The sequence below is a fragment of the Aedes aegypti genome, chromosome 2, assembly GCF_002204515.2.
Source record: "Aedes aegypti strain LVP_AGWG chromosome 2, AaegL5.0 Primary Assembly, whole genome shotgun sequence".
Lineage (NCBI taxonomy): Eukaryota > Metazoa > Arthropoda > Insecta > Diptera > Culicidae > Aedes > Aedes aegypti.
This window is the reverse complement of record NC_035108.1, coordinates 180,329,882-180,346,314: the sequence shown is the minus strand read 5'-3', so window position 1 is coordinate 180,346,314 and position 16,433 is coordinate 180,329,882. Positions and strand designations below refer to the sequence as shown.

Sequence of the window (16,433 nt, the reverse complement as noted above, 5' to 3'; positions counted from 1 at the left end):
GCTGAGGGTCGTGGGTTCGAATCCCACCGGTCGAGGATCTTTTCGGGTTGGAAATTTTCTCGACTTCCCAGGGCATAGAGTATCATCGTACCTGCCACACGATATTACGCATGCAAAAATGGTCATTGGCATGGTAAGCTCTCAGTTAATAACTGTGGAAGTGCTCATAAGAACACTAAGCTGAGAAGCAGGCTCTGTCCCAGTAGGGACGTAACGCCAGAAAGAAGAAGAAGAAGGTGATAGACGACGGAAGAGAATCTGCCATGTAGCACTTTGTAGGCGGCGTTGAGAAAAGTAATTGCACGATAATTTTCACACTCCAGTTTGTCGCCCTTTTAGTAGATGGGGCATATAACGCCTTGCTTCCACTCCTCCGGTAGCTATTCCGTTCACCAGATTCTAATTATCAGCTGTTAAGGACAAGCGGCTAACCTGTCCGGGCCTATCTTAATGAGTTCGGTTCCGATACCATCCTTGCCAGCGGCCTTGTTGTTCTTGAGCTGTTGAATGGCATCCTTAAGGCCCAAGTAAAAATGGTGCAAAAGTCAAAACTGAAATAGCAGTTTTCTCTTTTTAAATAGACAAATCAAAGAAAATAAAAACACAATGCTCTTTTATTTTTCAAATAAAAAGGCTGTGTGTTCTTATTTTCATCAATTTATTGTTTTAAATGGAGAAAACTGTTTTTTCAGTTCTGAATTTTGAGCCATTTTTTCTTGCACCTTAACTTCCCCTATCGTGAGAGCTGGTTGGTTTCCACTGTCCGCTGTGCTGACGTAGCCATCGCCTTCGCTATCCTGACCTTCTGTGCCTGTGTTCTTTGCTCCATTCAGGTGTTCATCGTAGTGCTGCTTCCACCTTTCGATCATCTCGCGTCCGTCCGTTAAAATGCTTCCATCCTTATCCCGGCACATTTCAGCTCGCGGCACGAAGCCTTTGTGAGATGTGTTGAGCTTCTGATAGAACTTCTACGTTTCTTGAGAACGATACAGCAACTCCAAATTGAAATGCCTTCATGTGGGCGAATATCTGAAGTTCTGTTTTACTTAACGTTCTTTCCCAGATGTAATCTGTATAAATAAAAATGGAGTGGTGTTCGTATGTCACGAAATAACTTGAGAACGGATCAACGGATTGATGTGAGTTTTCCACTGTTGCATTCGATAAGGGATGCGACGTGTTCGTGAAAGAAAAAAGTTTGGGAAAGACTCTGGAATAATCGGGAAAACGGGAGAAGAATCATGTGTCATTTTGTATGGGGAATTACATGACGTTTTACAACAGCCTACTTGATGGCAAGACGAAGTTTGCCGGGACCACTAGTTTCAAATAAGATTCTCATTACCGATGTAACACTATGGACCAACAGAAATGTCTCAATTTTCTGTTAGAAACTGCAACAAATGCTTGGTGAGTTCGTTTTGACTCCAGTTTTTTTTTTCAAACTGGAACACAAACCAAAAACTACATATGCTCGATTTATCAACTTTGCTACGCCTTCGTCAATAATGCCTTTATACACGGTGCCGCCATACGCGGTTAATCCACCTTTTCACCGAAATTGAAGCGTACAGAATCAATAATCGCGTGAGCTACACTAATCGCAACAAGTTTATCGTACAAACGCAAAAGGTTACACATATACGTGTGTTAATAAAATATAATAATCAAATAATTACCGCGGCCCGAGATCGAACGATCGATCGGTCGAATTATGGTCGGTGGCAGTAGCTGCCGTTTGCTAAGGAATGACGACGTCTAAGTAAAGACGAGCACCGATCGTGGAGGACAGCCAACAAGTGAAACGGTTTCTCCTCGGTGGAACTGATTTGTCCAACCGAGAAGTTTGCGGCTTGGGGTATTCCTTCATTTCGATGCGCGAGGGTGATTTGCGCCACCGCACAGTGGACTAAAGGTGGTCAAAAGTCGGAAAATTTAGTTTATCAATCTTAAAGTAACTCCAAAAAGTATAAGACCGATTAGAGTAAATCGTGTTGTTGCATCATGTAAATTGTAGATATGTCAAATTTTACAATTTTGAATTTTTTAGTTTTCCTTCAAAATAGCTGTTTTAGCTCAATCAAATCTTTCGCAACCGGTCTTCTTCAAAAATAGAACTTATGCTATGTATTGAAAATGTGTCGAAAAGTATTTGAATTTTTTATCATTTGTACGTGTCAGCACTTTAGTGCTATTCTAATGCCTGTAGGGGGATTTGGGGTATAATGTACACTAGACTGGCCCAGCACAGTATGGGAGAAAAATAAAGTTGCCACCTATGACGCTGGGCGTGCTGCGGTGCAAGGTGCATGCATATATGTGATCTAAGCCTAACTTTCAACAACTGAAAGGTTAATGAAAATGAGCTTAAATCCAGATACAACCTTCTGCAACTATGTTCATTAGGGTATCAACTAGTGAATTTGTCATTCTGGGCATAATTGAACGCGATTAACTAGTATACGAAACGACATAAGGTCAATTTTCAATATATTTGAAACGAATATTCCATACAAACTTCAAATTGAAAGCGCCAGCTGGGGGAGCAACCAAATGAGTTGAAATTTTGAGAGAGCTTTTCTCTTACCCAAAGGTACATATCTAGGGGGTGCCCCGTTGAGTTTTACAACTTTTTTGTTTAAGGGCCAGTCTAATGTACACATTAAGCAAATGCTTATTTTGAGACCATAACATGGCAATATTTTTAACTCTTTTTTATGTATCTGATTATCTATGAGCAGAATCTCAATAGAGAAACAAAAAAATAGATTGGAGTACCTTGTACCTTTTACCTTTTTTACCCTTCTTACAACCATAAGAAGGGTATAAAGATCGCTTGAAAAACCGACTTTTGATCCGAGGCCCGGAGGGCCAAGTCTCATATACCAATCGATAGAGCTCGACGAACTGAGCACATGTCCGTGTGTGTGTATGTGTGTGTGTATGTGTGTGTGTATGTGTGTGCGTATGTGTGTGTATGTGTGTGTATGTGTGTGTGTATGTGTGTGCGTGTGTTACAAAAAATGTCACTCAATTATCTCAGCCGTTTGTCAACCGATTTAAACACTTTTAGCTTTAAAAGAAAGCTACAACATTCCCATAGAACGCTATTGAATTTCATTGCGATCGGACATTTCGTTACAGAGTTATGATTCAAACAGTATCGTGAAGTACTAGAAAAAGCATATTCTTATATTTTCAACTGTCTGCATTTTGATCGATATCTCAGCCATTTTTGAACCGATTTAAGTTCTTTTATCGGCTAATGAAAGCTCTGACATTCACTCATAAGCCTTCAAATTTTCATTGAAATCGGATTACTAGTTTCAGAGATATCATTGGAAGAATTTTTTAAAGTACTGGAAAAAAAAATTCTCTGAAATATTCATATTTTTTACATTTTGATCAATTTTTCAGCTATTTTAAATCCAATTTAAGCTCTTTTTTCGTCGATTGAAAGCTCGGATATCATTCACAATCATATAGCAATCGAATTATAAATTACAGAGATAAAAATCATTATTTTCAAAAATCTCTAAAATTCCCCTTTTTACCCTTCTTACAACCATAAGAAGGGTATAAAGATCGCTTGAAAAACCGACTTTTGATCCGAGGCCCGGAGGGCCAAGTCTCATATACCAATCGATAGAGCTCGACGAACTGAGCACATGTCCGTGTGTGTGTATGTGTGTGTATGTGTGTGTGTATGTGTGTGCGTATGTGTGTGTGTATGTGTGTTTTTTAATTTAAACCTGCACATAAATCTTAAAAAAATCGCTGGCAAAATCATTTTAGGACATCAATTTTTCATTTTTCGATATTATTTTACAGGATGGCAACATGGGTTTATAGACCCTCTTAAACTATGATAATAAGCGTATGAAAACTAATAAAGTTTGATATCCGCCTTTTGACGTGCAGTTTCCTGGACTTTTTTGCAAACCATTAAACTATTAGGGCAGATAGAACATAGTCACAACATCCTAAAGTTTAGTTATACACCGGGGATTCGCTGGTTGGAACACGACTGCCTTCCATCTAGCGAATCCGACCCGTTAGTAGGAAAGACTGACAGTTGGTGAAAATGCTCCACACGAACGCATCTGGACAGCAAATCGCCACAAAACGCACATTACATACGCATTTATTCTATATATGGAGACTTCAAAGCGACGATTCTCAGACGTCAAAGTCAGTTTGACATTTTCTGTTGACATTTGAGTGCTTTTAGTTGGAATATTTTCCAACCAGCGAACATCCAACCATCGAGTCATTCCATTTAGCGGAACCCCAACGAGCGAAACCCCACTGTACTGGTACAAGGTTCCAAATGAATGATGAATAATAATTATCTCATACCTGTATGGAAATGTAAGAAGGGTTCAGTCTCACCATCGGTGGATTAAGTCAGGTTTTTTTTGTATGAAAATACTGGAAATGTCGAATTTATTTTGTTCGCTTGGCCATCTTGCCACTGTGCACCGCCATCCTAGTGAAAACATGCGCCTCCGTCACATAAAAAAAGTGCTGCCAACAACAATCGATCCGATGATCCGTGAAATCCTGTTTTACGGTAGGTAGTGCTTCTCTTGACCATTTTTTCAAGATTGCTTCAATGCATCATGGCAATGGTGCTCTCTGAGTGGTTCGTCTCGAGGCGGCATGACGGAACATTGATAAAGAATTAATGGTTGTAACATCAAAGCAAATCACTCAATTATCGTTGTCTATGTGAAGCAGTGATCGATGCAAGTCTTTGAAATTACTGCTTAATAAAGTGATTTACATTCATTGTTATGTATCTGAAAATTCTAGTTTCCACCGGCCAAATGAAAATATTTTATGGAACTGAAAAATTGAAATTAACATTGACAATGTTTTGATTTTGTAATGCAATATGTGAAATATGGCAAACATCTGTTTGAAATTATATAAACTCTGCTTTGTCAAATACAAGTGGTTGCCGTTAATTATATTTACAGTGAAATATAGTCTTTATGTGTCTTCATCTGTAACCTATCTCGCTACATCCTTTTGCCTACTTTCATACGGGTTAAGACCGTTCGCTTAAGTAATTTAATATAAGCTCTCAGTTTATAAGTGTAAAAGTGCTCTTAGACAATAAGCAAAGAAGCAGTCTCTGTTCAATGCCTAGAAGAAGAAGAATTAGAAGAATGCAAGATTAAAATCTGTCATTGGTGTTGCCTTTTTCCTTAGAAAAAATCATTCAGGGGGCACCCGGATTTGAACCAGGGACCTCTCGATCTGCAGTCGAATGCTCTACCACTGAGCTATACCCCCTTTGCTACTCGATGATGTAGTGTAACTGTTCAAACTAAAACTCTGTCAGAACGAAATCTAGTTAGGGGTCATGCACAAATTACGTCACGCTCCAAGTGGGGGGATAGGGTCAAGTCAAGCGTGACAAACCTTGCAAAATTGTCGAAAGACTCATACAAAAAACGTGACAAGGCGGGGGGGTTGAAAAAGTCGAAATTTAGCGTGACATAATTTATGTACCATCCCTTGTGCTATTTTTGTTGCAAAAGTTTGATGGCTATCACCACATAGAAACATGCACGGTACAAGATAGCTTGCTTGTAAATCTTATCTATCAAAGTTCTTCACCTATTTTGCTGGCCAAAGCGAATTTTAAACCTCGCTTGCTAGTGAATAGACGTGCCCGAGCAGAAGCAAAGTACTGACAATGAAACGTGTTATTTACCTGTTTGACATAAGAGATAAAAAATCTAAAGAAAATATTGAAATTTAATTCCAGGATTTACTAAAAAATATCAAAATTTGATGTTTACAGATCTAATGAATAACTCGCTGCTTTTGTTTAGATTTTTCTAAATCTAAATATTCTATGCTAATGGTATGGTATACGAACAAGGTAGGCAAAGTTATAGCTTATGAACAGCATCAGCATAGCTCTAATCCTCAAGCACATGGGCAAACACTATGACCGATTGATTGAATTGCTTGCTTTTTCCATAGTAATTCCCAAACAAAATTTTAAAGGCTTGTGCGGTCTTATTTTTCATCTAAATGAGTTTAAATTTTGGGAGAACATTCAGAATTTGATCTAGAATTGCTTGAGTGGTGGTGTGGAGCAAAACCAAGTTTTGAACCACCTTAGTAGCATATTCATGTGTGGGGAGCGACGGAATCAAGATCAATCGTATTCGGTTTGTGTTGTTCGAGTGCGAAGAGAAGATGGGTTGTCAACTGGTGAGCTCGTTTCATGCTTATGATAACAATTTTTATTGTATTGTACATTGTGTTTATGTAATTTTCAAACAAACTATGGATGATTCGTCACTACAAGTGTCGACGTAAACCTTTAATCCTGTTTCATTTGATTTTAATATACACATACTGTTCGGTCTCACCGCAACGACTCTCCCATTGATTGTTAGGCGTACTCAACTACGGCAGAAGCGCAGTAGTGTTCATTTAATTTCATCTGTTTCTCCGCCAGCTAGCAGCAAGCAGCCCAATTGCTTTGAAGCTCTTGTGTTGGGCTGCGTGATGCTAGCCTGTCGGCGCATTACAGTATTGTAATGTTATGCTCTACCGTACTACCTATAGTGTATAAAAGAGGCATGTTTTCTGTAATCAAATCAGTTGTAAGCTGTTATCGTTACCCAGAGTATCCCCCACCGAGCAGGAGCACTGCCTCTCTGGTGGGCAATCAATTAGTTTAAGGAGAATATCGTTCGTCATTTCGTCTGCCCTTTCGGGACCACATAGTTAATCACAACGTAGGGCCTGGTCAACCCTGGACGAAACATTGGTGCCGTGACCAGGATAACGGACACCCGGAGAAACGATCGACGAGTGACGGACTGTCAACGGACAACTCAACCCGGGCCGAAGTGTCGCCCAATCGGACCTCGCCGTCCATCTGTTGGGACAGTTGCGTCCATCTCTGGATCATCGCCATCCATCCGGACCCCTGCGTCCTTTTGTGGAACCACAATGTTTCGTCCAGGGTTGACCAGGCCCTACGTTGTGATTATTTTTGGTCCTGAAGGGGCAGACAAAATGACGAACGATATTCTCCTTTAACTAATTTATTGGCCACCACCGAGAGGCAGTGCTCCTGCTCGGTGGGGGATACAAAACGTAACGAATCACTTACAATTTGGCAACGAACAACACGAAACACCCAGTAGCCCAGCGATGATTTTTTCGTTTGACGAAAAGTTTCCACCGACTGGAGCGGAAATCTAACCCACACCCCGTGGTACAATACGCCTAGACGACGGACGACGCTTAACGTAAGCCCACGAAGCCTGCGATGACTCATCTCGTAAAAAGATCGCATTATCATTTATTGATGGAACATTTCCAAACTATGAATGGTGCTTCCCTTTTATATATTTATGATCTAATAAAACTAATTTTTGTGAAAATTGCGTTTACCTTATTCGTAAATTTGGCAACTTTTCGAAACAATGATTTTAATGGTTAAGGAGGACACTACCAAACATTCGCGTCTCACATAAGTTCTGTCAACGAGATGAGCAAGTAAAATGCGGTTCTTACTAAAAACGGCATCGCCGAAAACGATTCCGTTGTCAAAACTTTCATAAGCATGTTCAATTAGGCAACATTACCGAATTACAGTTAAGCATGTGAATTTCCCTTAGGAAATTGCTTACCCTAGGTGTATTCCGTGGTTCGAGGTGTTTTTTATTTTAAAATAACTCAAAAAGTAAATGAATTGTAAGCGTTTGGTCTTCATATTCGGCTTCAGGGCCATGATTTAAGTAAGTAATGACATTTTCAATATTACCGAACGTTGTTTAAGTGATCAATGTTACCCCATACCAGCTTAATAAAAAAATCGCTTAAAACATATTTTTAAACATTCTTAAATCGTTCAAAAAACAAAATGAAGTATATAGTCACGAGCTATAGGTGGCAGTATTTGTTTTAAAAATATAAAATTTGCAACATTTGAATTTTCAAATGAACTATAATAAACAGCTTCCCGTAGTGATTGTGAAGATGCAGATGTTTTCTCGGTCTCTAGAAGCAACAATCATTGCACCCTAACATACCTTCTCCATCCCCATTGACTGTAAAGACTTGGCCGGCGCCGTTATTGATCAATAATATGAGATCTGATAAAATGCGCACTTTGAGAATAAGCGGAAAGTCCCATCCCTTATTCATCTGGATCGAAGTGCAATTCTCACCACTTCCGATCAATCACGGAGTAGTAACCATAGGCATGTACAGTCAATAAATGCTATGCTATGCTGCTTTCCCAGCTGAAGCGGGATTCGAACTCAAACTTTATAACACAATGCGCCTGTGTACCAGTTGACTCTAACGGAATGACCACAAAGCCCACATGAGTGGTTCAAAAGTGCTCAACTATTAAATTTAAAGTGCAAGTGCACCATACTAAATTGAGTGTGGCCCGTTTTGCCATCACACAAAGTAAAACGAGTTGCACGAAATGTTTGTGAACAATTTTATATATTATAACATTTCCTCGATTTATGAGTGAGTGCATCGGTAACTCTGTTAACATTTCTATAGCTATCTACCTAGTTATAAAAGTTTTTATAAGCAGTTGTAATAATTTATTTGCATGTCGTGGAAGGGTCAGTACGAAAAAAAAAATCGTTCCCAAAAGTTTGATCATCAATTTGAACCGGAATGGCCTCCAGATACATGACTTTATCAAAATAAATAAAGATAAAGCTAAATGCAGCTTGAATTACCTTTACCGTTGCAGCGTTTATCTTCATCGCCGCCCGTCAGCGACCTGGTAACCACCCGCGATAAAAATGATATCGAACGATTTTTTATGCTAATTTAATTTGTTTTTATTAGTCTTCCTCGGGATCTCTGATTCCGATTTTTCGACTTTCGGCGAGGTCCACGCAAATGGTGATGAAGTTTACAGCTGTTCGGACGTAACACGGTGGTAATGTCTCGTGAAGGAAATGCAAATGAGATCAACGCTTTTACTGGCGACGGAGGATGGTTCGGTATTCTTGTTTGAGATGCTTTACCTTTCTTATGTGTAATATTCTTGAAAATTGTGGGAAAGTCGTAGTACAACCGCAAAGCAGTAGGGTGATTTACAGCTTCGGCACCATTCGACCAACCACAATTGAAACGTCAAATTTACAGCACTTTTTACAAAACACTCATATTAAGACGTTCAGTCTGAATGATGCACATGATTCTTTAAGTTTTCACTTCTGTTAGTTTCACTCTGATGCCAAGTGGACACCTTAAGATTAGCGACAACACCCTAAGGAAACCAATTTCCAAAGCAGTGCTGATTGTTCTTTTGCAACAGCTAGAAACTAACTTTTATTTGTTTACAATTAATTTACTAATATGTTCCTCACATTTAATAGTCGTTCAGAGTAATTCTCTTGTCGGTTTTAGGTATGGCGCGTAATTTTCCTTTGCTGAATATACAAATATTTACTTTACAAAATACATTATTCTTACCATTTACAACATTTCGCTTTACCTTCAAAGACTCCGAAAATCGAACAAGAGTGTTTTATCATAATTATAATAACTTTTCCACCAATAATTCCAACTAAATTATTTGTAAAAATGAACTGGTTTCAATTCTCAATACTGTTTCGCGAAACCTTTTCTTGACTGACCATTTGGATTTTCTCCTTAGCTGTAATTATGTTTTGTTTACTAGCCTTCTCCCTCTCGTGTACCAATATACTCACTGACAGCTCAAAGCTGTCCCGCTAGATGATGTGAACGCTTGTAGCGATCCCGAGCCATCACGAACACAGTGGTTCGGCATCAACGCCCTTGGTTCTAGGCCGACGTACGTTAGCGACCGTGAGTTAATCAGGCCTTCGGCTTCCGTGCACGTCGTCTGCAACACTTCGTCGGTTAACGTTCGACCATCGTTCAGCACGGTGAGTGCTGCCTTCACTGACCGAACCAGTCGCTCTCAGACCTCTCATATGGGGTGCGCTAGGTAGGTTGAAATTCCACCGGGTTCTGAAAACCGTGAACTCGTCCCTGCTCGGGGCTTGAATCTGCTGCACGATCACCTTGCTTGCCGCTTGGAAGTTCGTGCCGTTGTCGGAGTAGAACTCCAACGGTTTTCCTCTACGGCGAACGAATTGACGTATGGCCATCAGACATGCTTGAATCGTCAGGCTGTGAGTGATCTCAAGGTGAACAGCCCTCGTCGTCATGTACGTGATAAAGGCAGATATATCGTTTCTCCGTTTTGCGGCCGACAGCCACTGTCACCGGTCCGCATTTGTCCACGCAGGTATGGCTGAACCTTGGAAAGTTCGGCGTGCGATGCGCTTCATCTGTGCTCGTAAGTTTGCGATGCAAAAGCGCTATCGTTTACGGCAATTTCCACGTTCCTGTGTGCTACTCGCTGGTGATAGGTACTACTCTGCAGCTGTTGATTTTTTCAGCGTCCTAATTTCCTGTTTAATTGATTATGGTTTGTGGTTTACGGCTAACCAGCCGAGTGGATATTTAACAACTACCGAAAAACTAAACATTACATATATTTTTCAATTGAATTAGATGGAAAAATTGATGTGATATTTACGAAAAAGTTTCACGCCTTTTAGGTGAATCGAACAGGGAATTGTGAGTTCGATTCTCTCCGAGAAGACGTGAATTTTTTTTTCGCAAATTTCACACCAATTTGTCTATCTAATTCAATTGCAAAATATATGTAAATATCGTGGAAATGTAGACTCGCTCAGAATCCTTCGGGGACATTCGGTGTGATGTGCTCTTGCTCCGGCCAATTGTCCTCCGGTTGGTAGAGAAACTTTGGGGCACGGAACCACGGCCCATCGGATCGGAAGGTGTTCCCTTTCTCCCACTTGGTCAACGCATCAGGTACGTTGCACTTTGTTGACACCTAGCGCCACTCCGCAATTTTCGTCAGCCTACGGATTTCGCTGATCCTAAACGTCACGTACTGCTTGTATCGCCGGTGGTCGGAGTGGATTCATGACTGAACAGTCTTCGAGTTTGACTACATGAAACGTTGCTTCACCTCGAGGGAAAGAACGCCGACGACAGAATTTGCAAGTCTTGCTCCAAGGGCTGCTGCCTGCAGCTCTAAGCGGGGAATTGATAGTTGATCAAGTGGGCCACCTTTGATCTCGACATCACGAGGGAGCACAACGGCCCGTTTGTCGTCTCGTTTCGGACGTATGCTGCTGCCCTGGCTTGCATCCACGAAAACGTGGAGCTAAAGGCTGCTGTAGTCTATGGTACGACATCCCTGGAAGAAATAACGGGAATGCGAACGCCCTCGACTTCTGGGAATCTTCTGATCCAGTTGTTCCACTTCTTTAAGCAAACTTCGTCGATCGGTTCATCCTGAAAACTCGTCCTTGCCGGGCTCCACACGATCCCCAACACGCGCTTGGCGCTAGACTCTTCGTTTTCGCTGAAGCAGACGCACTGATCCGTTTCCCGTTCTGCCATTTCTATCAGGATCGTTTCGGAGTTGGAGACCCAGCTGCAGAGCTCAAAGCCGTGCTGAACTTCCTTCGCTCGCTTCACTGCATGGTCGACCGTATCTACACACTCGACGATCGCCTTCGCTACCCCGTCCGGCAAACCTTCGCATTCAAGTTCTTCGTATTGTGCGGAGCATGACGAACTCGTGGATCCAAACGTTGCCACGTCCATCACGTACACCTCCGGCTTTTCTGGAGGTTTGTTCTGGAATAGAAACCTCTGCTTCTCGGATCCGCAGCTGGTGATACATCTCCTTGATATCTGCACCGAATCCAACCGCTCGCTATCTAAACTTGCAGAATACTTCACTGCCGGCAGGGCAGTCAGCATATCCGGACCCTTCAGCAGCTTGGAATTCAGCGACACGCCTTTTACTTCTCGCACTACCAGGCGGGATTTCTTCTTCCTGGGATAATAGATGATGTTCAGTGGTACATACCACACCTTGCTGCAGTCGAAAGTCACTAGCTCTGACGGTGTTGCTTTGTGTGCGTACCCTTTGATCAAATAGTCGGCGATCATCGAGCGGACTTTGGCGTAGAGATCTGGATCCTTCCTCAGACAATTCTCCAGGCACTTGAGACGCTTCACCACCATCGGGAAGCTATCGCGAAACTCCGGGTCATCATGCTTCCAAAGCAGTCCAGTTTCGAATCGATCGCCGATCCGCTTCGTTGTCTTCTTCAAAATTTCTTTCACTCTTCTATCCTCTTTCAGCTCGGGAAGCAAAGCGTCGGAAATTCCAGCGTATAGTAGCGTCGGACTCTTCCAGCGTATAGTAGCTCTCCAGTAAGTCGTGGAGATCTTGGTTTGTCACGGTGGTACACGTGTGGTGCCCGATGATTCCTCCCTCTACATTTTCACCATTGGACCGATCCAAGATTGGACCTGACCGCTATTGGCTCTTCGGGGTGGCCTATCCACGACTCAAGTAGCATCGACAGGTGAACATCTTGCCGGCCGATCAGAATCTGCGGGGCTGCTTGCTGGAAGCCAACGATCGGTAGCCCTCGGAGGTGTGTGAACTGCTGAACCACTTTCGAAACGTTTGATGCGGCAGCTTCAAGCATCCATGTGACCCGCAGCGGTTGCGTTACTCCACGATCACCAAAGTGGTTAATTAGCGACTTCTCCACCAGCGTATACGACGATCCCTTCATCCAGAAACGCGATGCGGAGAACATTCCGCTGTGGAGGGTGACGGGCATCAAGCGGTAGATGACGAATGGTTTTGGCTGGATAACATGGATGTTGCAGCTCGCAGCTGATCTCCCTGAATGAAAGAGTGGATTGTGGCGCTCCTTGCAGCCGTCGATGTTGCAAAGATCAAGATCAAGATCAACTTGCAGCCTGCTCCACCATGCTAATTCAGGTATAATTTGCACAGCCGGGTGCACGACGTTAGGCATAAATACGTTAGGCATAAGGACGTTAGGCATAAGTACGATAGGCATAAATACGATAGGCATAACGGACATTTGGCATAATGGATGTTTGGCATAATGGTCATTAGGCATAATGGACGATAGGCATAATTTCCAAAATGAAAACTGAAATTGGTAAAAAATGTGAGCTGACTTTTTTGGTAATTGTAGAGGGCTCCAATGATAACAGTGTGTCCTTTGAAATGCGATTGTCTTGCAGTCGTCCCATAGTTGTGAATCCTTTGAGGTCAATTTCTAGGACACCACTTGATTAAATGATTAGCATGTGGTAACTTCTGTTACCATAGAGTCAAGCCATGCTGAAGGTATTTTAGTTCGGTTCCAAATAGATCCATGGTCCTTGGCCATGAATAATCGTGCTCATGTATCGTGCACAAATAAGAATGAAAAATTATTACTTTGCCAAAGCAAACTTTTGCTTAATAAAAGATGGTACACAAATTATGTCACTTTAAATTTCGACTTTTTCGATCCCCTCACCCCTTTTGTCACGTTATTTGTATAAGTCCTTCGAAAATTTTGTAAGGCTTGTCACTCTTGGCTTGACCCCCTCTTCCCCTTGGAGCATTACATAATTTGTACATGACCCCTAACTGTGGAAGTGCTCCTAGAACACTTAACTAAGAACTTGGGTTGGGGCGTAATGCCAAGAATAAGAACGACACTGTAACTGCCGCTTATCTTTTGAGTTTAGTTGTACACATATTATTGGCAATTTTTTCATCAGAGATTATCCCTTCTTTAAATTGAAGGCTGTTCTTTATAGTTATACTGTCGCCAAAATTACCGGAGTTAGTGCTGCTAATGTTTTAATCAGCATTTTGTTTTTCTTTTATAATTAAACTGTTCTTTCGAGACATACTTATTCAGTAATTAATGTCATTATTACTCTTAATACTTCCATCATAAATTATCCCTTCTTTGAATCATAGGCTCTTCTTTATAATTATACGTTTAATTTAATATCTGGAAGAGAAGGCTGTTAAAAAATCACCTTCTTCCAATAATATGCTGTTTTGTGGATTCTTGCTGTTCTAATAGTTTTTGGAATTGTAGATGTAAATATTTCCATAAAAAATGCGCGTCATGCTAAGTTCTGAATACTATGCTATGTTAAATTGATTTGACTGATAAATTGACTTTGAAATCAAATTTTACTTTTCAAACTCGACGAATTTCATATATGTTCAAGGTGCTTAAATATGTGGTTGTTCAAAATTGTTTGAAAATATCGAAAATTGTTGGCAAAAGAGGCAAAGGAACTGTTCTCACTACATTAAATTGATGAGCAGACTCGAAGTTGGAATGTAGCGCTCTTCTTGGTGTCACACTACCAGAATATTATTGTTGAAGTTCATAATATGAATTTTTGACTTAACTCTAGATTGTTGTCTTGAAGTTAATCAAGTACTAAAAATTATATGGAAATCTTCTTTAGAATTAACGCAATTATGTAAGAGAAATATAACAAAATATGGCATATACTCACCAAAACGAACATTTCTAGAAATTAATAACACTTGCACATCGCAAACATGAATACATACTTACAATAATGGATTAAGCTAGACTTTAGAATGATAACAATGACCATGACAACAATCTTATTCCATATCTTGCGATAATGGAATAATTGTAAAATTTAAAAACACCGAAAATAGTAATTTATAACTAACCAATTAATTATGGAATGTTCACTTATGAGCTGTTACATCTTAAGAACATCCACCCACCCCCATCAACGTTATGGAATTTGAAAATGGACCCAAATAATTTTCGAAATGACAAGAGTTTTGAATGGCACACACGCAAGTAATTTTATGTCAAACGTCCATTATGCCTAACGTATTTTATGCCTAACATCCATTATGCCTAATGTCTTTATGCCTAACGTCCATTATGCCTAACATACTTATGCCTAACGTCCTTATGCCAAACGTCTTTATGCCTGATGGGGTATACTCGGCACAGCCTCCACTTGCGTACTGCTTTTCAACGTTCGGCGAACTGGAACCGTTTGAACCTCTCGCAGTTGAAGATTCGGCGATCCACTTTCCTGCAAATCCTGCACGGCGTCCTCTGTTTCATCGGTGGACTCGAACTTTGGTTTTCAGCCGCATCACACTGTGTTTTATTTTGTCGATTTCATGCCCTTCTTGAATAGCGCCCAAACCGTTGATTTGAGCGATATATTTTGTTCGGAAAAGTTTCTAGGTATATTAAAGCGCATCTTTTGACGCAAAAAGTTTTGTCATCAATGCACCTAGCAGTGAGATAGAAAACTGTTTTTTTTTTTCAAAACATTTAAAACAAATGGTGTCTTCAACAAAGTTGTAGAATTGGCAATTTAAAACAACTGTAACCCGACAGCCTGAGTTTCCCGGGAACAAGTAAAAATGGCTTTTGTACCACTCCCGATGGAGACCACTTACCGAGATTGAAAGGTTGCCCGACCCAATTAAGACCCTTCAGGGGAGGGTTCTGATTTTTCCCAAATGAATGGGCGGGAAACAAGCTGGCTGATCAGGGAAACGAAATGCCTCACGACCAAAGTCGTGCAAATAGATAAAACCAGAGTGCATAAAGGTGATTTTCGCCGACGACAAAGTAATGCTTGCGATGATTATCATCACGGGAAAACAAGACTAAAACACCTCGAACGAATCTTCGTTCGATTAAAAAGCTGTCTGGTTGATTTCGGAGTCAACCTCTCCAGTAAATGACCAAAATAGAAAAAACGACGATTGAGTGTGGTGTGACGGGCCTTGCAACTAGCCACAAATCCTATCAACGGAAACATGCCGACACACGGCCTTAACTTATAATATACCCACGGACATAGCACCACGGAATAATAACCGCCAACTTGCACAAAGTACTACCACGGCAATTAACTTTGGCCTAACTACTTGAGGGAAATAAGGGAAAAATCTAAATTAGTAACCTAAAGGTCTCTTCACGTTTAACTCTGGTTCACCTAGAACTTCACACCACGACGCGTTTAGACTACTAGGACCGCTCTCGCCTCTTCCACAAACCAGAACGAAGTGAAAAAATCAAGTTCAGGGATCCTCAGATTAGGCGCGAGATTTGCAAATCTATGTTGCCGGAAATTACAAATAGAATTTCGCGAAGGTCAAAAATCGCTCAGAGGCAGAATCTAACAACGAACTTATACAAATGGTATGCAGAGTGGAGCAAATGAACAAATGAACTCGAATTCAGTATTTCATTCAAAGTGAGTGGTCTATATACAGGGGGTAATTCAATGATATAATTCAACATAAGGAAATTATTCTGTACAACTTAAACTAATATTCATTTTAAATTCAATTATTCGTGGTACCGCCACACAACTTTGTCCAAGACACGATTTTTCTATCTCTTATACTTTTTGAGATATAGCCCCTAAAATCATATTTTTTATTACAACTTTTTTCCAAGATTTGTATCATTTTTTGTGTTTTCTAC

General features: G+C 40.8%; 1 protein-coding gene and 1 non-coding gene across 2 annotated transcripts in view; both read right to left on the bottom strand.

Moving 5' to 3' along the window:
* Positions 1-16,433, bottom strand: part of LOC5577314 (LIM/homeobox protein Awh) — a 128,602-nt gene that overhangs the window by 90,230 nt on the left and 21,939 nt on the right. The gene's annotated exons all lie outside the window — the stretch shown is intronic.
* Trnac-gca lies at positions 5,230-5,301 on the bottom strand. The gene has a single exon. It is a non-coding gene; the product is annotated as a tRNA-Cys (tRNA).